Raw genomic sequence first — 22929 nt, 5'->3', positions numbered from 1 at the left:
ACATATTTTTGGAGTTCAGCCAAAGTGTTGTCTTTAGTGTGGAAGTTCTGGCTTAAAATTCAATTTATATTCTAATACAATTGGGGTAGTGTATGCTAGTGTGGGTGTAAGAGATATTTTATTTTTGGAATGTATCCATTATTTTAGAGCAGTGGTGCAACATTTGTTTTCTCAATACAATTCGGCTAATGTCAGGTGAGACAGAGAAATTCCAGTGTGGGCGCATAATAAATGCTTTATTTTTGAGTTTACTGCCAAGAATTCTATCAACTGAAAGCATTTGGCTTAGCATTCTAAAACCGGTGTAGGAGAGATCCTTTATTATGAAGATTTATCTAAAGGTAATATAAAAGAACAGCTTTATCATTCTAATTGCCACATCCTGTGCAGTTAGTTGCAAGGAATAAGACAGCTTCCCTAACCAACCGATGGTGCTAACTTTAAGAGGATTATCATAAATTATGTTCTCAATAAGTTTTCTTATTACTTTACTTTTATATTTAGGATGTCATATCAATCTTGGGATGCTTAGGTCAAAAGCAATGGAAAGGAGCAAAAGCTTAAAATAATTGTCTGAATGGGGCACATGGATATTTAGCTTAGAAGCAGTAGGTTTGTTTAGTGCAAAAGGTTTAACATTAAATCTATTTTAAATGAATCTGTCAGGACTTAAAGAAATCTAAATATTCACAGCATTGAAAGATCAAATTACTAGTGCCCACGATTTACCGCGGCAAGAAATCATAAATTCTGCGGCATGTTTTTTTAAATTCAGTAAATGCAGTACCAGAACTCCATAAGACTAATTCGTAACCCAACCAAAATAAATGCATTTTTTCTTATTCTAAATCCTTAAAATAATCAATCATAATTCGTAATACTAATCAAATAGGTATCACATAGCGTTCACATCCGCACATTTTAATCCACAGATTTGCTTTAGGCAAACAATGCTGAAACATATGTAGGCATAATATTATTCTCAACAAACCATCGAGTAATGTTACTAAAGTTTTGTTTATTTATTGTTGAAGAAAATGGCACTGTAAGCTCGTAGTTGTTCTTGTGACAGAGAATATCGCAGTGGTGACAACACTGATCCATATTTTGAGAACTAACGTTCCACATCAACAGAAGAGATCGGCAACGCAATGTAATCTTTAGCAAGAGCTGCCAAGCGAGGCAGTCTGTCCTCTAAGGCACGCCAAAAAGCAGTGATATCAGCTGGAATTACTTCACGAGATGCTATGTTCAGATAAGCTTGCCATTCATCTGCTGCAGCGATCATTGTTGGCACTGATTGTGCATGATCAGCAAAATTCTTTGATAAGAGTGGTAGCTGTCATGGATCAAATATTCTCACAGATCTGAATAGGTCTATTCTTGGCTGTTTGGTTCCCACAAAATATTCTTCAAGTTTAGCAGCAGCTTTGTGCTTTGCATCTTCACAGCTGCTGGTTGCAATTGGAAATCCGGACGATTTCAGGCAAGACAGTAGTAAGTCAGACACTTTGTTGTAGACATCGACATCCATGAATGACTGTGCCTCAAAAGAAGTCAACGTGTTCATAATTGGCTGGCAGTGAACAGATACAAATTCAAGTTCAGCTCTCAGCTTGTTAAGTTTATCAGTACTACAGTCCACTGTAATTATGTTGTTAGACTTATGTGCAGAATTTGACACCATTGACCATTCTATTTTACTGCACAGGCTTGAAAATGATGTTGGGCTTACAGGCCCCATGCTCGCTTGGTTTAGTTTTTATTTATCAAATCAATTCCAATATGTACAGAAATGTGCTGACAATACTCCATCATTATACACAGAAGTTCAATATGGTGTCCCGCAGGGTACAGTACTGGGACCTTTACTGTTTTCACTTTACATGCTTCCACTGAGATCTCTCATTAGGAAACATAATGTTAATTTTCACTCGTATGCAGATGACACCCAGTTATACCTTTCATTTAAATCAAATGAAGTTTCTCAGATGTTGTCTTTAATTAGTTGTGTTAGTGAATTAAAGGAGTGGATGAATGAGAACTACTTGTCTTTAAATACAGATAAAACAAAGATGTTAATTGTTGGAGGGAATGACGCTGATCACAACAATATTTTGTTATCATTTAACTCAGTTGGAATCCCAATTAATTTTACTGAATCAGCCCGCAATCTAGGAGTTATCTTGGACTCTAGCATGTCATTTAAAGCGCATATTACAAAGTTGTCCAAAACATGTTTCTTCCATCTTAAACATGTTAGGAAATTAAGGCACTTTCTAAATAAACAGGATTTTGAGAAATTAATTCATGCATTTATCTCTAGTAGGATTGACTATAGCAATGCAGTGTTCACTGGCTGTTCAAGCTGTTCTCTATACAGCCTCCAGTTAATCCAAAATTCAGCTGCAAGAATTATTACAAGAACAAGAAAATATGAACACATAACTCCAGTTCTTAAATCCTTATACTGGCTCCAGGTTAAGTTTAGGACTGATTTCAAAATCCTCCTTTTAACATACTGTATAAAGCATTAAATGGCCAAGATCCGGCTTACTTGTCTGAACTTATCATGACTTACAAACCTGAGCGCACATTAAGATCTCAAGATGCCAGTCTGCTTATGATTCCAAGGATTAATAAAATAACAGCGGGAGGTCGAGCTTTTAGTTACAGGGCCCCTAAACTGTGGAATGGTCTGCCTGCTTCTATAAGAGATACCCCTTCGGTCTCAGCCTTTAAATCTTGGCTGAAATCTCACTACTTCAGTTTAGCATATCCTGACTAGAGCTGCTGATTAACTGTACATACTGCATCTCTGTTATTAGTCATTAGCACTAAAACATAAGTAACATGACAGTTATAATTGAATACTAACCCTCACCTATTCTGTTTCTGTTCTCGGTACTCAAATGTGGCAATTGGTGCCACGGTCCACCTGCCAAGTTGTTTGCCTGCCTATGGTAAAGTCATCCCTGATGGATGATCGCAGGAATCATGGGAAAGAGGGGTCCTTTCATCAGATTGACCGGCTCAGCACTGTTTCAGCCATGGAATGGCCAAATGGGGGAGGCAGCTTGATGGATGAGGTCTCCAGGGGCCTCATGTATAACACCGTGCGTAGAATTCGCACTATAACATGGCGTAGGCACAAAAGCCAAAATATGCTTACACACAGAAAAATCCAGATGCAGGAATCTGTGCGTACTCCAACTTCCACGTTATTTCGCTACATAAATCCCGGTCAGCGTGAAAACTAACGCTCGTGCACGCGCCTTATGTCCCGCCCCAACTCCTCCCAGAATTATGCCTCTTTGAATATGCAAATCAATATAAATTGTCCTTAAGATCAGCCTTCTGTAAAAAGACAATGGGAAAAACACGGGGGAAAATATAAGAATTTCAGCGAATATCAAGTGGAGGCAAAGGAAAAACATACTATTTGTTTAATTAAACCATGGTATAATCAACAAAAGGAAGTTGAGTGAGTGACATAGCATGTTGGACAAACTTGAAAGCTCAGATATCAAAGTCGCTGTGAAAAACGAGTCATAGCTCACCGTCTGAGTGTCATATGAAAGCTTATTAGGGTACAGACAAAAAAAAATAGGCACTCAGTGGGAAAAAAGCATGAAATGTCAACTTCAATTTCGAAATTTCCACTTTAATCACATAGTTTATTTTGTCATTAAAGTAGAACATCATAAAAGTCATCTTAAAATCGTTTAATTAACTAGTTTCTCAAATCACATCGTAATTAAAGTAGCACGGTTAATGCTTTGTTTTGTATGTGATCATCTATGTGCTCTATGTGTGTGAATCACTACTTGCTTTTTAAACCAGCTCTCTTCCTCCGACTGGACACAGAATCCATTACATTCGTGATATTACAGCTCTCTGAATAACTTAAATACTGAGATGTATACATGATATCATTTTCATGATGATAGGAGTTAAAGCATGTTATTAAACATGGGTTTCACGGCGAAGTGATTGTGTGCGACCTTCGATGAAATTATTTATTGCAGCAGTACTCATGGGTGGCTTTAGACAGAGAAAGAATCATTGGCCCCTTCGCCCGCCAATGTCAATATGGTATCTTATGCACGGTGGATGGCCACGTCCGTAGCTGTGTCGTTATTTTCTCTTTCTGTTTTATATTCAGTATATATTGGCGTGGCCACCCCTGCAGTCCTTGCTTTTATTTTTCCAAGTAACCGATCGCCACACAATCAGCTCTGTAATAGATGTTAAGCCATCTGTATGCTTAGAGCACCGATTCTTCAAAACTTTTAAGGAACATTGAAATATCTTCATAATACATGTTTAATTATTCTATCCTTCACACCAGTCCCAGTGAAGAATATAGATTATTTCAATGAAGTTAAAGTTTTATCTGTATAATATAATAAACATATTTTGCTGCATTTCACCTTAAAAATAATATTGTCATCATATGTAAATACGCGCTTTATAAAGTGGCTCAGGTTGTGTAAAATATAACTGTGGCAAGTTTACAGATTGTATGTACATAGTAAAATATAACTGTAGTGCAAGTTTACAGTGGGGTGATTGTACTTATAAGTACATATAGTTCTACAAGGAGCAATTGATTAAGTGCGCTTAAAGTTCTTGGGATGAAACTGTTTCTGAACCGCAAGGTCCGTACAGGAAAGGCTTTGAAATGTTTTGCTGTGGCTGAAACACCGTGTGCTTGATACTGTATACTGATAATCCTCTTTCCAATCAGCTGCTGCTGTGATTCCAAACTCAGATACAATGATATAAATACTCCGAGTGGTGCAACTCCTAACGGGAGCAGCTGAAAGAAGAAGAAGAAGAAGAAGGTGCAGTTAGAGTAACAACGCTAAAGCAGTTATGGTATTTGGAATACTATGGCTATTCCCTAGACCATTGTATTGTTTCAAGTTAATTACAATTAGATGCATTACACTAATAAACAATATGCGGTTAGTTTCAGTGTATTTATAAAGCCGCATGAGGAAAATAAAAGAGTAACCACACAGGAACAGTAGCACTGCTTTGACGCTGTGTGCTGCCAGTCTGCAAAACCGAGCAGAGAACTTGTGTACGACAAGGTATGAGGTACCGTGGGAAAGTGTGTGGCTTTACGCCAAGTGTAAGTTTTATACATTGCGATTTGAACATGGAAAAGTTCTTACGCAACATTTCTGTGCGTACGCACCGTTTATACATGAGGTGCCTGGTTTCCTCATGACGCCTGGCATTCACACCAAAGAGTTCAGTCTTTGTCTCATCAGACCAGAGAATTTTGTTTCTCATGGCCTGAGAGTCCTTCAGGTGCCTTTTGGCAAACTCCAGACAGGCTGCCATTTACGTTTTACTAAGGAGTGGCTTCCGTCTGGCCACTCTACCATACAGGCCTGATTGATGGATTGCTGCAGAGATGGTTGTCCTTCTGGAAGGTTCTCCTCTCTCCACAGAGGACCTCTGGAGCTCTGACAGAGTGACCATCGGGTTCTTGGTTACCTCCCTGACTAAGGCCCTTCTCCCCCCCTGACCGCTCAGTTTAGAAGGCTGGCCAGCACTAGGAAGAGTCCTGATGGTTTCGAACTTCTTCCACTTACGGATCATGTAGGCCTTTGTGCTCATTGAGACCTTCAAAGCAGCAGAAATTTTTCTGTAACCTTCCCCAGATTTGTGCCTCAAGACAATCCTGTCTCGGAGGTCTACAGACAATTCCTTTGACTTCATGCTTAGTTTGTGCTCTGACATGAACTGTCAACTGTGGGACCTTATATAGACAGGTGTGTGCCTTTCCAAATCATGTCCAATCAACTGAATTTACCACAGGTGGACTCCAATTAAGCTGCAGAAACATCTCAAGGGTGATCAGGGGAAACAGGATGCACCTGAGCTCAATTTTGAGCTTCATGGCAAAGGTTGTGAATACTTATGTACATGTGCTTTCTCAATTTTTTTATTTTTAATAAATTTACAAAAACCTTAGGGAAACTTTTTTCACGTTGTCATTATGGGGTGTTGTGTGTAGAATTCTAAAGAAAAAAATGAATTTAATCCATTTTGGAATAAGGCTGTAACATAACAAAATGTGGAAAAAGTGATGCGTTGTGAATACTTTCCAGATGCACTGTATAATATAATATTACCTTTTAAGAAAATGGCAGTATCAACACTGGGTGTGATGTTGAGAATTCTCTTCTGTGATGATACACCTTGCAGTTGCTTACTGGATGCATAAATTGTGGACAAAAATGTATGATTTGACCAGAAAAGCAAGCATTGGGAATTTGGCTGCTTTCTCCTCCTCACCATGCAAAAGGGCTTCTACTGAGAGCAATTCAACATCCACTGTGTGCAGTTCCATTCTTTAATTATCTTCCCCACTTCTGAATCAGTATTGATGAAAGGTGTATAGAACGTTAATTCTCACATCTGCTGTGTTAAACACTTAACCTGCAGCCACAGCCTCATTCATGTATAGGACTATCCGTGGTTTGTGCCAACAACTTTCACCTTTATATCATTATAAAGACTTTGAATAATGTTTTTGTGAAAATTCATTCAGTTTGACATATTATAACTTAGTTCAAGTTTTTAAATCAGATTTTTAAATACCCTCTTTTTAATGAATGACATTTTTGTTTTTGTTTGTACTATCATGTGGTAATGTCATACACAAGATACATGATAAAAGGACTAATTTCATGTTGGCAGCATTTTGCATCACAAAATTTAATACAACAAAATTTTGTTTCATGCCTAGTAGACAAAATAGACATCTTTAATATATACTAGACTACCTAGCAGGATATGAACATCAAGAAAAATTTAACTTAGCCAGTGTTACTGTATGCAGCAAAAGTCCTTTTCAAAACATAAATCCATTGGTATTTCACAAATCAGTTATCATGTGTTTATTGAACCTGCTACTGATCTACAGTAAGTACAGTAAGTAAAGTTTCTTTCTGGGACCTTCAAAATGATTTGTCAGTGACATCACTCTGACACCTTATTTTAAGATTGTAGGTGGAGCATCAATCCATTACAGAGTCCTAGTTCGGAGTAGGAAAAATGAAAACACCAGGTGGATTATTTGTGTTAAATTATTACTATTGATCTTAAACATACTGTAGCAACAGCTTACCATGGTATATTTAGGTATTTGACTTTAACACCATAAATTGAACAAAAATACCAAATAACAGCTACAAAAGTTCAAGCCATGCAGTTTGAGATTAGATGAAACATTAAAATATTTTAGAACTGAAAATAATATATTTCCTAGCACATCAAGAAGAATACAATTTAACAAAAGTCAAGATAGTTTTTTGTTTGTGATTCTGGCCAATGCCAGGGAAAATGGCATATGAGTTACAGGATGATAATATTATCTAAAAGCTTGTTAAGGAAAAGTAAATTAGAAATAGGTTCAACATTCTTAAGAATATTCACAGCTTAATCTGCTTGCTTTAATAGTGGTATAGTGTGAACGGTCTGACAAAATGCTTCTTAATATTAAGATCGATGAATATCATTCATAGTAATGATTATCTATAATTACAGACTAGACAGTCAGCTTTCAAATCTTGCTTTGTCCAAGATAGCATGTGCATATATTCAAAAAGCGGGTTTGGTACATCAGGCAAATACCACAATATATTATCATATAAAAGTAGGATAGGGTGTGGTACTCTGCAACCCTGCATTGGATTAAGCAGATTTGGGAAAATTATGTATATTTTAGTCACTAGAGCTCATCAAAACTCTTTGATTCTGCAAACAAAAAATGCTCTTTCAACACAGACATAGAAGAATGTTTGAAGCGTCAGAAATATATATTGTTTAATTATTTTGTGAATTTTTCTTTATTGTATCCAGTATATTCACTATACTATGAGTGGAAAACAAATTCGGCCTCATTTAAGTATAAACAGATAAATGTTTTACTTAAAACAGCAGACCATCTTAATCTTATCTTAAGCAAATATTCACCTAATATTGCTTTTTATTACAATGTTAAATACTTCTCATAAAAGTGAACAGTTTAATGCTGTCCATAAACGAAATTAGAAAGTATGTAGAGGTTCAAACTCTTTACTGCTTTCTCCATGAGATTTAACAATGATGTTGTGTAAAATGCTAGGCTGAGAGATGCAGGAATTACTGCTTTACGTCAGCAAATAAAATCACTGATTTTCCATTCAACAAGTGAGCTAAAACCATATAGTTCTGACTTTGAATCAGGAAACTGTCAATAGTACAAACATTTCACAAATGTTTTGCTTAACAATTGCAGATACATTATTTGTGCCTTCAAGTTTAATAATAATAATAATACATTTTATTTATATAGCGCCTTTCCCATGCTCAAGGCACTTACAGAACATAAGAAAGAACGGCAGGGTATACAGTATATAGCATAGTACAAAGCAAATAAATAAATAAAGAAGATTAAGACAGTAAATTCAGAGAAAGCCTAACAGACAACAGAATTGATGGTCTCGCACACACACACACACAGGTTACATGAGCATCTTGACAGAGAGGTAAACTGAGAGAAGGGGAATGAAGTCAAATAGAGCTAAAAGCCTTCCTGAACAGATGAGTTTTAAGTTGTTTTTTAAAAGAATTCATGGAGTCAGCTGACCTGATTAATTTCGGTAGGTCATTCCAGAGTCTGGGCGCTATACAGCTGAAGGCCCTGTCACCCATGGAGTGAAGATTAGTGTGGGGCACAACAAGATTGCCAGAATCAGAGGACCTTAGTGGACGGGCAGGCACATAGTGATGGAGAAGGTCACTGATGTAGTTTGGCGCGAGGTTATTTAAGGCTTTGTAGGTTATTAGTAGGATTTTATATTCGATTCTGTAAGACACAGGGAGCCAGTGAAGACGGAGCAGGATGGGTGTGATGTGCTCGCTGCTGCTGGTTCGAGTAAGGACTCTTGCAGCTGAGTTTTGAATAAGCTGGAGCTGTGATATAAGATTAGAAGGGCACCTGCCAGCAGCGAGTTACAATAATCTATGCGGATGTGATAAAAGCATGGACAAGTTTCTCAGCATTAGAAAAGGAGAGGAAGGAGCGAACACGGATATGTTACGGAGGTGAAAGTAAGAAAGTTTCTTAATGTGATTTATGTGGTGGAGTAAGAAAGGGAGGAATCAAAATGACACCAAGATTCTTTGCAGTAGAGGCAGGTCTGATGAGATCACCACCAAGATGGACTGGGAAGGAGCTCATTTTATTAAGTTGCATTTTAGTCCCAATTTGCAGGAGTTCAGTTTTGTTGCACTTTAATTTTAAAGAGTTCTGCTCCATCCAGGTTTTAATTTCACTAAGGCAGGTTGTGAGCTGAGAAAGCTCTGATGAAGTTCCACTTTTAACATTGAAGTAGAGTTGAGTATCATCTGCATAAAATGATAGCCCAGTCCATAGCTACGAATAATATGGCCAAGGGAAGCATATAAATACAGAAGAGAAGAGGGCCAGGACAGAGCCCTGAGGAACTCCTTGTGTGACTGGCCGAGCTGGATCTGCTGTTGCCAAGACTAACAAACTCTTGCCTATCAGTCAGATAGGACTTGAACCACTGGAGGGCAGTGCCAGAGATACCCAGCATGTTCTCCATTCTGGACAGTAGAATGTCATGTCTGACAGTGTCAAATGCTGCACTGAGGTCTAACAGAATTAATATGCTGGTTTGTCCAGAGTCTGCTGCCATAAGCAAATCATTGGTTACCCGTAGCAGAGCAGTTTCACAGCTGTGCTGCACCCTGAAACCAGACTGAAAGGGTTCCATCAAATTATTAGACGTTAAGTAATTGGTGAGCTGGGAAGCTACAACACGCTCAAGAGCTTTTGACAGGAAAGGTAAGTGGGAAATAGGCGGAAATTGTTAAGATTGTCAGCATCAAGACCAGACTTTTTTAACATTGGGGTTACAGAAGCGATTTTAAAAGTGAGCGGCACAGAGCCAGTGTCAAGGGATGAGTTTATTATTGTTGTAACAGTCGGGATTATGGCATGAAGGCAGGATTTAAGTAGTGTGCTGGGATGGGGTCCAGTATACAAGTAGTTGGCCTCATCTTACAAAGCAGGTCATTAACAAACGCAGATGTGACTGGTGAGAACTTAGAGAAGGAGCTGGATGGAGTGGGAAAACAGGGAGAGATATAAACAGATGATGTATTTACGTTAGTTGAATTATTTAGATCTTTAATTTTGTTACGGAAAAAGTGGAGGAAATCCTCACAGACTTCAGTAGAAGAGGTAGTTGGGCCAGATGCAGGTTCGAGTAGTTTATTAACTACAGAAAACAAAACCCTTGGGTTATCGTGGCCACTTTCTATTATTCTGCCATAGTGGGTGTTCTTAGCAGCAGTTAGTGCTTCTCTGTAAGCTCTTTGGTGGTCAGAGAAAGCCTGGATGTGCACAGTGAGGCCAGTCAAGTTTAACGGTATAACATCTCATTAGTCAGTATTCTGAAGTTAGACAGAAATATGTTGTCTTTACAAATGTCTCCACAGAGACTTCTGTCAAAAATAAAGACATAGTCTAAGAAAATTGATTATGATGATGTTTGATGTTGCCTGTTATTTTGGGAAGGCTTAATGGTTGTACTGTTGGCCCTGAAGCCAGATTGTCTATATATCTATTTTAGCAATATTATGTTGCAAACTGTGAAGATGAAGGGTTTTCTGGTGCATGGAAAGAGGTCAAGCATAAAAATACAAAATGCAGCCTTCGGGTACCTCATATTCAGGTAAACATTTTTTCCAGCCACATTTTACTTACCTTTGATTTTCAGTCACAGTTGTAGCTGAAAAAGGCATTGTTTTAATAAATGTATCCTGGGAACATAACCACAGCACTGAAGAATCAAATAACAATAATTTGAAACAGTAAATACATCAATAATCCATAATGAAAATTTTGAATTTTAAATTCTAAATACAATGGAAGCCACAATCTTTGTAACATTCTTTAATTATGAGGTATACTTGATGGGGCTCATTATAATGTTCATATGTCTCAATTAAAGACTCATTTACTGACATTAAAACTTCTTTGTCATGATTTAGTCTTATTTAATAATTTGCTTGCTGTTACTTTAACCAAGAACTTGTGTGGCCCTCCACTTTAAAGTTTAAATACTATGAGATATAGTTTTCTCACACAAACTGAGGGCAAATTTACACAAGCATAATATGTTCTGTTGTGTGGCATTCTTATGCAAATTAAGTACTATGCAATTGGAGGGGCACGTGGGGTCAAAGGACATTAAGATTTCCCAAGATCATAACTAAGCAGCTATTGTTATAAACGTATGAAAAGCCTTAATCAGCCCCAAAAGCAGATGTTTCTTGTATATACAGTGATTAACAGTGCACTCTGTAAATACATCTGCTTTCAAAACTTCGGCATGCTGGAAATCATTATTTTCACAAGATATGCAAAACAAAACAATTTGCTGCACATAATAAAGACTAGGCAAAAATAAAACACAGCTGGCAATGGCGTTAACTTATAAGTAATAAATACAATGCTGCTTAATCTATTATTGCTTTTTTAATCTTAAAAGTCATCTGATTAAATTTTTGTTTACTGCCATCTTCCTTTATAGATAGCAAAGTAAACGTTACCAGCATTTCAATATTCTGTATCACACAAACTACCACCAGCTCCAAAGTATGAGATAATCTTTGATTAATATTCATTAATTTAATGAACTTTTTTAGGATACACTCATCAAAATTATTGACCATAAATTGCAGGTCTCCTGAAATTGGTAAACAAAATGTTGCTGATCCGGACAGGTTTGATTGTTTTTGAGATTTTACTAAATCTCCTGCCACACATTTCTTGCCAAAATTACATAACAGCCATTAACAGATTGATGAATGGGGCTTAAAGTGACCGTTAATGATGAATTATTTTTTTTAATGATCTGCAAAAGGTAGTTTTACATCTTTTGAGGAGTTAACATAAGAGGAACAATTAATATTTTTCTAATTTGTGCAAGTGACTCTTTAGGTAGTTTTCAGATTATATAATATTTTTGAATTATGAGTATTGTTTTTTGTTAAATTTGTTACTTCTGAAGTTAAATTTGAGGCTTCTCTGTGCTGCATTTTTCTTTGGTGTAGTTCTAAGGGCCAACACATTTTTAACAACAGTCACTCGATTTGCTATATGTGATACCCTCACACCAACACTTTTAAAACTGCCAAAGGTGTATTTACTCTGCTACTCAAATTTAACCTAATTTATCAAAACTTGTATTTATTTAAGTCACTTTCCAAAATAAAGAATGTAATATGGATTAGAGCAGAAAAGAATGAACACTTCTGATTTTCACATGGAATTGCAGTTTATGAGTTTTGTAGCCAGCTCTTTTTATAATGACCTTTGACTGCCTTTATTTTTTTGATTAGCCCTTTAAAAACTTTGAGATTTCTCCAGCATTTTCTCAAATTTTTGAAATAATATCATTACAATTTGCAGATCTCTTGCACCATACCCCTTATTCATGGCCAAGCTCACAAATCTTCTATTTGAAGATATTCCAATATTCTGCATAAGGCCTCTCAATTGCAGTGTACACTTAAGCAAAACCTTTCTTGTTTCGTAACCCATCCACCCTTTGGTTAAATTGATTTCTTATATTCCTGTTTCTTTCCTAAAGTCTGCAAAATTTATTAAAGCAACATACTTTTTGAAAGATTCTCACCTGTTACTTTAATACTAATCTTGTTTGCATTAAATTTGAAAATCCAGTAATCTGTGCATAACAAACAGGCCTTCCAGAAATGAATAAGCTACCATCTGCATGGCTGTGCAAAAAGGAAAGCTGTTTTTATGCAATATCTTGAAAAAAACAATGATATATGTTTTTGAGTGTTGTAAAAAGGTTTTTGGATTTTTGTCAAAATACTTAGACTTAGTAAAAATGACACGGTCAATTTTTATTTAATTTAAGCAGGTTTGGAAATACTGTAGGAAGGATGGAGTTCAGAAACTAAAACAAGAAGATGCACTCCCTGTTTTCAGTTAGAGTTCAAGGATATCAAAGAAACACTTTATAAATGAAAAAACTTGAACTTTAAACATTACTGAGTTTGGATATCATAATGTGTTTTATTGTTGAACTCTTATGAAAAAGTTTGTTTTATTTACACAGTAATACATTTCAGGGCCAACTTAGAAAGACTTTCTCCCTATGCTTTGCTGTCTGGCTTTTGATCATTTTGCACAGCTTCCCATAATAAAAATATTATAATTAGGAGAAGTATTTCATTCAAAATCATGAAAATACATTTACAGTTTCTTTTCCCTTTTGTACACAATAATCAATGCAGTTTCCTCATATTGCAATTTTAAAGGCAGAGCTCAGTGGCTGTTTCGAAACATATGTGACTAATGTATAGGATGACAGCAAAGGCTTCTTGTAACTGATGAACTTAATTTCTGTGGAAATACCTTCTAACTGAAGTTGGAATGCTGGCACAAATGTTAGTGGAATAAATATGTGATCAAAAATGAAAATTACTTTACTTAAATGACTTAACTTCTAATAAATTGATGGAACCTTTTTAGTCTTGTTTTCAGAGCACTGCACAGCTGTGAAACTGCTCTGCTTTGGGAAACCAATGATTTCCTTATGGTAGCAGACTCTGGGCAAAAAAGCATATTAATTCTGTTAGACCTCAGTCAATAAACATGACATTCTACCGAATGGAGAATATTCTGGGTATCTCTGGCACTGCTCTTCCTACGGTGGCCAAGAATTACCAAAGAGGCTATGTGCTTAGAACAGAACGTTCACGCTACTTAAGAACATATGGAAGTGGGTGGCAACAAGTCAAAGACAGAGGTGTGGCAAACTAAGAGAAGACAAGGGGTGTGCTTAAAATTCAAAGGGGTGAGATCTTTTAAAAAGGGGGATGGAGCGGATTAGCTGAGCAGCATTTAGAAGACAGCACAACATTTTTCAGAACATGTCTACTGGAAATAAACATTCATGCTAGAAATTACATCACACATACAATATTAAACAGCGGACAGAGCCTGGGTGAGCTTATGAATGGCTTCTTGAGAAATTTGTGAATGTTAATCAAAGCCATTAAATATTGCATTATGTGGATCACTATATATACAGCATTTTTTTTTCTGGTGAAATTCCACCTGCAAGACAAAAAGATGGAATAAAAAAATAAATAAAGATCTTAATAAACTTTTTTTCATTATTATGTGGTTTTTCATTTTTACAAAAATATGTTCATTATAACTTTGATATTACTATACTTTAAAATAATTATATATTGTAGTAAATAAATTTTCATTCTCTTCTTTTGATTTCCCTGAACATTTACTGTAGATTGCAAACAAAACTGTATCTCTAATTAACTCTACAGCAAGAAGACACGCTGTTACACTACTGTAGTGTTAATAAGGAACAAGGATGTAAGAGGGACGTTCAAAAAGTTTCTGTACATTTAGATTTTGTTTGGAAATGTTGATGGCAGGAAGAGTAGTAATTGGTTGTCTGAGAGTGTCATGTGACTGGGAAAATTGCATCACAAAGGAAGGTGATCTTGTAGAAAAGTGATGTCATTTGTTTTTGAAATTCTTACTAAACAGAGTTTTAAAAAGTGCAGAACCTTTTTCAATGTTCTTCGTATTTGTTACATTTTAACACAGTTTTTCAGAGTGTCGATTTTAGTAATTTAACACTTTTCCTAACAAGAAAGATCGTACCTGACACAAGTAGTAATGTTACAACGTCAAGTTCTATTGCAACTACCCAATCATTGGAGTCAGTTGTTATGTATATTGTTAAAGTAGTGCACATGTTTATCGTGGTCTTTGGCTGGCTTGTCATCCCGGCCGAAACCCCAAGGCCGCCAGATCAAGCTCTCCCTGCAGTATGGAGGTGCCCCGAAGACCAGCAGGGAGTCATGAACTATGTAGTTTTTATACAAGACCCTGCTGGATACCACAGGGGCCGCAAGAGGGAGCTGCAGGGAGGACCGAAGACTAATTTGTGCCCTATAACCCGGAAGTGCATCAGAGGAAGAGCGACGTGCTTCCGGCGTGAAAAGAAAAGGACTTGTACCTGACCCGGAAGTGATAAAAAGTCATGTGGACTGGGGATTGGGAACACTTCTGGGTCAGTGAGAATAAAAGGACTATGGGAGCTCCCAGATGGTGAGCTGAGCTGGGTGGTAGGGGGGCAACGCGTCTGGGAGTTGGAGGATTGTATTTGTGATTAGTGTTTGGTTATTTATGAGTATAGTGGAGGAGAGGGTGCTTTGTGCACTGTGGCGAATTAAAAAAGTCATATTTTGGACTTTTATCTGGTGTCTGGAGTCTTGGGCAGGGGTTCAAGGGAGCGATACAACCCTAATCTGTCACATTATATAAAGTTGATGTAAAGTGCACAGTGTACTATGAATTTTGTTTAAAAACCTGAACACTTTTAATCTGGTACTCTTAAATGGGCTACCTTAAAATCAATTGTTAAAATATTAAACACATATAAATAGGCAATATGGAGTAATAATATAATATTAATCATTGGGAATCACACCATTTATATTTCTGTCACAGGCCTAAAACTACTATGAATAAAGCCTCCGTATGTTACACAGATTTGCACAAAACTGAAATATTATAGACATAAAATTTGCCGTGACCAGAAGTATAGTAGTTACTAGTTCATCGTTTCAGTACTATATTGACATCAAGTGCAGTGACCATGGTCTAGAAAATTTTCATCAATTTAATTTAAACATGCACACCACTTTAAAAATACACAACTCTGTATGCAAATGATCGGGCTGTGGCAATAAAATGAGACAATGTAACATCTAGCAGGTGGTATTCTGTGTCTTCTCTTTATAAAAGCATCTTCCACCAATTGTCCAAAGTACAGAAATATAAAAAATAAAAGACTTTACATTAAAACAAAACAAAAATGCACCTTTGTATCTTAATAACACTAGTGTAAAAATGTTTGCTGTTTAGTAGGCTATGCTTGGTGTCATTTCTGGAATGGATTTTTATTTTTGGGAGATTTTAATTTCTTGCCACACCTTTGTCTGAATTGTTGCCACCCACTTTCACATGTCGTAGACATTTTGTATATTCTGTTAGAAACACGCAGCTTCTTTTTACTTCTCGTCCACAGTACCCTTGAGTGGTTTTAATCTTATCTGACTGATAGGCAAGAGTTTGTTAGTCTTGGCAACAGCAGGTCCATTTCATTGCTATAGTCACACAAGAAGTTCCTTAGGGCTCTGTCCTTGGTCCTCTGCTCTTCTTTATCTTCATTGTTTCCTTCAGCCATATTATTTGTAGATTTGGACTTGGTTATCATTTTTTTTACAGATGATAGTCAATTGTATTTCAGTGTTAAAAGTGAAACTTCATCAGCTCACAACTTACTTCGGTGAAACTAAAATCGGAATGGAGCAAAACTCATTAATATTAAATCGCAACAACACTGAACTTTTGCGAAGAGGCACTTATGCTAAGCTTAAACAAATGAGCTGCTTTTCATTCACTCTTTCTAATGATCTCATCAGATATTCTACTGCAAGGAATCTTGGTGTCATTTTTGATTCCTCCTTTTGTTATTTCACCCACATAAACCACATTAACACGCTTTCTTACTTCTACCTCCATGACATATTTCATGTTCGCTCATTCCTCTCCTTTTCTAATCCTGAGAAACTTGTCAATGCTTTTGTCATATCCTGCACTGAGGGCAGGTGCCCCTTCTAATCATCTACCACAGCTCCAGATGATTCAAAGCTCTGATGCAAGAGTCCTTACACAGACGTACAATAGCAAGCCCATAACATCCATCTTGCTTTCACCTTCACTGGCTCTATGTGCCTTATAGGATAAAGTACAAAATTCTGTTACTAACCTATACAGCCTTAAATTGCCTTGCATCGGACTACATTATTGCTCTCCCCCATCACTATGCTGCTGTTCACCCACTAAGGTCTTCTGATTCTGGCAATCTTGTTGTACCCTACACTAACACACACTCTATGGGTGACAGGGCCCTCACCTTTAAAGTGCCCAGACTTTGGAAAGACCCCCCCCCCTAAATTAATTAGATCAGGCAACTGAATTCATTCTTTTAAAAAAACAACTTAAAACTCTTCTGCTCAGGATGGCTTTTAATTGACCTTAACCTTCTGACTGTTTATTCAGTTTACCTCTCTATCCAGATGCTAAAGATAATTTGCATGTGTTATATAACAAACTATGTTATTTGTTCAGGTTTTACTTATACTATTGTAGTTAGTATTTTACTCTGGTTTATTGTCTTTTATTCTATTTAATGCTTTACATATCCTGTATTTATTAGTTCTTATTGTTCTATTCAGATATTATTTGTATTCCAAGTTATATATACCCTGCTGTTCTTTCTTAGATTCTGTGAAGATCCATGGGAAATATGCTATTTAAATAAAATGTATTATTTTTATTATTATTAAAAAACTATAGTGTAAAAATCTACAGATCAGAAGGGTGGTGTAAGCTGATGCTAACTGGAAGCAGCAATGTTTTTTGTCCATTTGCTTTCTGTAATGACCCTGAGCACAAAAGTAACTCCATATTTTTTTTTTTATAAATGACACATTCCTGATATCTTTCAATAAAGTTTTCATAAATTCCATTGTCGGTGTAGCTATACATACAGTAGGTGTTTCAAGTTTGTAATTTATATACAGAAACAGCACAGCAAAACTAACAACCTTTGGCTTTTTATGAAATGGTTGGTGACATTTTAGTTTAATTGAGTTTAATATCCTGGGATGTGCCAAGCCACTGCAGTCTAAAAGAAAGATTTTATTTGAGTTATATCAACAAGCAATGGCAAAACACATCAAGATAAACATTCTAACCAGTTTAACAAAGAAATTTCAATAGTGACTGCAACAAGTTCATGAATTATGAAACTATTGTGAAAAATTATTTTAATATTTATTTTTAATATAATTGTTGTGTTCATATTGCCACATTTATTTTTAAACATTATCTTTCTGTAGACAGTATCCTCTTAAGCCACTTTTTATAAGTGTAGTACATTTATTTACATATATTTGATGTCCAAGCAGGTTAGATGACTTGCAAAGATTTACACTGAAAGTCCAAAACAAGGATTCAGTCAGGAATCTTGTGGTTTCCAGTCCACTGCCTTAGCTCCTAAAGTACACGGTCAGACATTCATAAATAGTTTTAATTAATCGCAACCCTGCAAAGAACAAGTTATGTCAAGACACAATCTATAAAGAGTGAAAAATAAATGTGTATAATAATATTTAGTGCTTTCTTCTGCATATTGTTTTTATTGGTACTTTTGCCCTTGCTTATTCAGGCAGCCCTGTAATAGTAGCTTTCAGTAGGAAATGCCTTAAGTGACAGTAATTCAAGTCCTTTGACCCAGTTCCATCTGGTTAGCTCCTGACAAATTGCATCTTGAGGACTTTAGCTTGTTGATAGGTTCAACATCCATTACAATTTATATCAGCTTATTTTCTTGAGATGTACATGACATGTAAGCCTTAAAATTTTTGGATATTATGTAAGCCTACTAAAATACTCCTACTTAAAATTGACTTCAGACTGGTGTCTTTTGTGCTTTACTTGTATCAAAAATTAAGATCTAAACTATAGCTGTCATCATCAGGCCTGATTGTTTTCCAAACAACTAAATATTAAGATTCATATTGGACATGATACAGCTGTAATTCATCTTAGACCATGACTCCAACCTCTGATAACTTTAGCTTCAGTCAGAAAAAGCATACAAAATAGTGTTATACACGAATCTTCATGCCATAAATATAAATTAATGTATTGTAAAAGTGATTTGTGGACTTTACTACAAAATGCATACAAGGAACTCGAGATACAGGTATAGGTTGTCACCTGGAATACCTCGAAAAGGTGGAAGTTTCTGTAGATTTTTATTGCAATCAACACTTTTCATGAGAAGTTAAATGATGATTTATAACCCTTGCTTTCATCAATTTAGCTCTAGGAGGACCAAATCTTTACACTCACTTTCAACAATTTACAATGTGAAACTTACATTTTTAATTGTCTTGTTTTTCTGCACATAGAAAAATCAAAACAAAAAGAGAAAAAAATAAAGAAGATCTAGAATCATGAAAATAGTAAAAGGTATTGATTAGTACAGATGTTTAGACATGTGGGAGTGTAAAGCAAAAAAACTAAAAAAATGTAGAATATATTAAAAATAGTGAATTAATACAATGCTTTACAAATTAGAAGAATTTGGCTCTGGATTTAGGTGAATGATGAATTAAAACAAAAATTCAGAGTAAATGAAGCAAAAGTTTTGTTTATTATTTAGTACCAGTAACGGTGCACTGCACAATAAGGTGAAGTGAATACACTTGACTTGATCATATCTAGTTTTCATACTCTTTCTCTGTATGTTTAGCATTCATTTGCTCAGAGGTTTATGCAGGTTCTTTTCTCCAACCTGGCGGCCCTCTTCTTCTCTTCTTTTGTCAGCATCTTTTCACGTTAAAACTGATCAAGTCAGTGGTTGTGTTGTAATTACTTAGTACGTTTTCTTTAATTTTTCACTTAAACTGGCACTTAAGTCTTCAATCTGCCTCAAGAATGATTTAAGATACGAAGAGGTAGGGAAAGTGATGGCGAAGGTGGTAGGGATGAGAATGGCGCCTGTACAGATGTGCCGCATGGCCGCCCTGCTGGCTGCTACTAAGAGTTGATTCTACAATAAAATAAAATAAAAAGAGGAATTACCTTGAAGGTCAATCATCATCCCAAAAGCAGATAGAAGACGTCACATAGTATATGTGTATCAAATTGCAGGTCAATAGGTCAAACGGTTTGCGAGCTACAGGTGACTTAAAATCCTGGACAGATAAATGACCAGCCATGGTAGCGTATTATACATGAAGATTTATGTATTGTATATTTAAGTACGACTCTAGTCCTTGTGTTCTGCAGTTGGAACACTTCTCTGGGACCACCCTCAGCCATTATATTAATGTTGAAGTGATGGTCTCAGTAGTGTGTCATTGGAGTTTGTGGAGCAGAGATCTTCTTGTGAGTATTGTGTACTTAGGATGTTTTTGGGTTAATGAATTTTGCATCCATTTATTCAGTTTTACTGTTTTTCTTATTTTTGCATTGTCTTTGTCTTTCTTAAATTTTTGAGTAATTTTTTTATTAAATTCTTTATTTATAAAGTGTCGTGATCTGAGGAGTTTCTACAAAAAAATTCTAAAATGACGCCTCCAAAGCAGCTGATGAGCCAGTCCTCAAAATGGGTAACTGGCAGATGTAGTTTAATGTTTTAAAAACTGTTGCAAAAAGCCCCACAAGATAAAGACTCACCATCAACCTTCAGCTTCTATAATAAAAACGGCAAACAGAGAATCTTCAAAATTAATAAAAGATTTATTTCACAAAAATACTCAAGGCTCAAATCCTCGAGGCTGTGAGGAGCACAAAATGGCACTAAAGGAGCTGCCTTCAACAATAGGCAATCCAGTGCCAAAAATTCCAAATTCACAAATCCCAAGAGAGGTCAAAAACAGCAAAAGAGGTCAAAACACACTAGATGAGCAAAAGCAAATCAATAATCTGATAACTCAATTTGTGCCTTTTATAGGGTTGAGGGCAGACTTTCAACAGTATGGAATTAGTCAAAATTCTTCAATAAATAAATATTCCATGAAAATAGTATTCATGAGAAAGTTAAAATCCAATAAATATAATAAATAATCAGTTAAAACAGTGGTTCTCAACCTGTGGGGTGGGACCACTAGTGGGGTGCGAAGTAACAAAAAGATGTGAAAAAAAGAAAACAAGAATCAAAAATATGAAAAAAACATCTGTTGAAATCAAAACAAATTAACAAACTACATTCTGATACTAGAACAATAAATATAGAGTTAGATAAATGTCGATAAAAGTTAAGTAGGTATAATAAAATATGCATCTACATTTCAAAAAAATGTTAGGGGGGTGCGATTAAAACTGTTATGAAAACTCAGGTCGCAAATACTTAAAGGTTGAGAAATGCTGAGTTAAAACCAAGGATAAAACTAGAAGCAGAATCTGCCTTTGTCACAAGCCCCATTGTTACTCTTTCTCTCCATCTTCTCTTACCTTTCTCACCCACCTCACTCATATGCTCAGTAGGGCAAAACAAATGCAATCCTGTTATGACTCCCACCAAGGCCACTTTCCATGGGATGCGCTGCCTCTCCTGTCCTACTACAATCCCTTGGTATCTACAGGACCCTGGAATATTTGATTGCTCCTGCTATCTGCTATTCTTCAGGAGAGACCCAGTCTACTTCTGGAGTCCCTGTCACTCAGCTCCTTCCTGGAGCTTTTCTGTCTACTTTACTGTCTTCTTTTCTGTCTGGCCCCCAACTCAATTCTGTTCTCTGTCTTTCATTTCATTGAAATTTCTCCCTTGGTTTTTTTTTTTTTGCTCCCTTACTGTCTAGCTCAGGCTCTTTTATACAAGTGGATGTAGACACTTTGCTTAATAACCCATGGAAAATCAGTGGGGAACAGCTGAGCTGATCATGTCTGAACATTAACAAGAAATCAGCTCACTTCCCCACTGAACTACCAGCTGACGCACTCAATGAGCATTTAGATGCACAGTTTTCACTTTAAAAACTCTGTACTGCCATGGATCCATAACACTCTACCATATACAGAGATGGATAGGTGGCCCTGCCTCATGGGCAACCACCCATAAAATACAAGTAACATGGTAGAACAAGAAAAGATACATAAAAACTAAATAATGCACAAACTAGCAAAATCACATATTACAAATAATAAACATAAATAACAACATTAACATAAGCAAATGAATCAAACGAATAAACAATGAAAAAGTCTGCTCCACTGACAGACTGAAGAGATCGTTCCTCCCCCACACTATGCGATTCTTCAATTCCACCCGGGGGGGTAAACATTAACATTATACAAAGTTATTGTCTGTTTTACCTGCATTTTTATCACTCTTTAATTTAATATTGTTTTTTTATCAGTATGCTGCTGCTGGATATGTGAATTTCCCTTTGGGTTTAATAAAGTATCTATCTATCTATCTATCTATCTAAGAAAGAAAAAATCGGCAGTGGTCTCCCCTAGACTTTCTCATATACTCAGATATGGGGATGGATATTTGAGGAGTAATGATTATTATGATTAGGAGACAATGATTATGTTTTTATATTATGTACATTAAAGAACCATCAACAATCAAATACTTGTATGCAAAATTTGGTTGACCTAAGTGAAAGTGTACTCAAGTCATCATGTTTACATACACACACACACTCACACACATAGACATAATTCCAAAAATGGTATTTTCGGGTAAGTTCTAAAATATTGAGATTCAATAAAATCTTGACATTGAATTTTTGGACGATTACAGTGTTTTCCCTATACTTCCTACATGAGAAGTTAAATAAGAGGAATTTGAACACAAGCCACAGGAGGAGTCCTGGCTGAAGCATAGCATTCTTCATGGCCTTGTCTGTCAAGCCAGGCTTTTTTTATTGTTTCTTCTCTTTTGGGGGCATTCTTGCATATTACTGCATATTTACTGTTTTGTGTTGGTGTTTCACAACAGCAGCAGTCCTAAAAGCAAAGTGATTATGTATGTAATTTTTTTTTGTAAATGGCGCACAAACTGATTTCTAATGATGATTCAAAATGAATAAATAAGAACAGCATTATAAAGAATAACAAACCACGAGTTAAGGCCTAAATTTGTGTGTGCACATTTTAAGTACTGAAAAGCAATATGTGTCTTTAAATCTGTTTCACATTCTGATGATTATTCTGATAGTGACACCTTTACG

The sequence above is a fragment of the Polypterus senegalus genome, chromosome 4, assembly GCF_016835505.1.
Source record: "Polypterus senegalus isolate Bchr_013 chromosome 4, ASM1683550v1, whole genome shotgun sequence".
NCBI classification, from domain to species: domain Eukaryota; kingdom Metazoa; phylum Chordata; class Cladistia; order Polypteriformes; family Polypteridae; genus Polypterus; species Polypterus senegalus.
The sequence above is the reverse complement of the archived record's forward strand: the minus strand, read 5'-3'. Positions refer to the sequence as shown.